The sequence below is a fragment of the Cyprinodon variegatus genome, unplaced genomic scaffold (genome assembly GCF_000732505.1).
Source record: "Cyprinodon variegatus isolate N-32 unplaced genomic scaffold, C_variegatus-1.0 Scaffold308, whole genome shotgun sequence".
Lineage (NCBI taxonomy): Eukaryota > Metazoa > Chordata > Actinopteri > Cyprinodontiformes > Cyprinodontidae > Cyprinodon > Cyprinodon variegatus.
The window spans coordinates 49,637-51,625 of NW_015150761.1; positions in this window are offsets into that span (position 1 = coordinate 49,637).

Below are 1,989 nucleotides of genomic sequence, written 5' to 3' on the forward strand. Positions count from 1 at the left end.
TATATATATATATATATATATATATATATATATACATATATTTGCAGAGAGAGAGAGTGGATTAGAAAATCCTCTTATTGTCCCACAACGGCGACATCTTCATCCATCTTCTTGCACTTATCTGTGGTCGGGTCGTCGGGGTAGCAGCTTCAGTAGGGAGGCCCAGACATCCCTCTCTTTAGCCACTTGGGCCAGCTCCTCCAGCGGAACATAGTCCGACATAGTCGGAACATAGTCCCTCCTTATTGATTTACATAAATGATCACTAATATTAAATTGTCAGTTCCCTAATTCAATGTAAATAACAACTCCAGGAATTCCCAAGTAGATATATATATATTTTTTTGTTATTGTTGTTTTGATTCAGTCCAAAAAAGACAAAATTATCATTAGGACCATTTGCACCCATATTGTCTTCCTCTGAAATTATCTCTGAAAAAACTAACAGCAGGCACTTCTTCATGCAGCATGTTTTGGGCTTCATCCAAGTTATACAAGCCACTGCTTTATTGAGTGAACCAGCCCATTAGGTTTGCAGACCCCCATGTCTCACCCTGAAATATACACTGATGCTGAAATAATACACTGTTTTCCAGTCAGCACTGGCAGACAGCACTTCTTGATGAGTCACCTATTGGACGCTTACTCAGGAGGTACCAGGGTAACAGGTCGAGTACAGTAGAGGTGTCAGCGGGAAGGGATGAATGTGGTCTTGATGTGCGGGGAAGAGGCTGAGGAAAACACTTGAAAATATAAAACAGGGCTGACCTTTTGAAAAATTAAGTTCTGTTGAGCAAATATTAAGAGGATGTATTAGGATGGTCCGCTTTTCTCCTGGGCATATTAGGTCTCTGAGTTTTATCTAGGGGTTTGTTACTAAATAAAATATCCTCTCTGTCAAATAGCGGTAAAGGGTAAAACTGAAAAAGGTTCAACAAAACGATAACATTAAATAACATCAAATTCAATCTGGAAGAAGTGAACTAAAAAAATATGATGGGCAGATGCTTTTGGGAAAACCCAGTAACATCCCAGTCCCTGAGCATCACAAAATTGAACCTCTGTATGGTTTTACTTGTTATGTAAACACCTTTGGGAACTTCAAACCTAACAATAATGTTTAATAACCCCAAATCATTTTGGCTGCAGTTTTATGATAATACTTATATGAGCAGATTATTGACTAGGCAAAGGAAAATCCTGCATGCAAGCTGTGAAACTGGAGAAGGCATTCGACCCTGCCTCTTTCGGAACCCTCTTGGGGGTGCTCAAGGAGTACGGAGTCAGTGGCCCTTTACTAGGTACCATCCAGTCACTGAACAAGCAGCCAGGAGTTTGGTCTGCATTGTTGGCTTGAAGTTAAACCTGTTCCTGAAGCATCTTGGACTCTGAAATTTAAATGGTTTTATCTAATCTTCTAAACCACATGTTAGATGGACCCTCAACAGAAAACAGAACTGGAAGAAATGGTATTTATTGTACAGATGATAATATGAATATACAGGTGATCATTGGTTTCAAAAGTACACATATATGTTACTCAAGTAGAAGTATAGATACTGCAGTTTAAAAACACTCTGGTAAAATTTGAAGTATCAACTTGACTTCTTAGCTCATGTAAAAGTGATAAAGTATGTGCTTCAAAAACTAATGAAAATATAAAAGATGCCACTATATGAATTGAAAGCTCCCTTTTTCGAAAAAATCCTTTGATAGATAGGGCCAAGGATGAGGGAGGTCTTGTTGGTCTCCATCTCCGTCTCCCGATAACTCTCGCCTGTGTCCGACCTTTCAGACATTTCAACATCTTTCCCTGAATCTAACATTGTAGCATGGCATAGACAATTCACATTTGCAGTTTGAAGAACACCTGCTTGCTTCTGATGATTTCCTTTAGCTAACCAATGAGTGGTTGCGTTATATGACTCATCCAATTACACTAGTTTTCACTAGATGGGGATGGCGCCAATGATCTGCATTGGATGGCGC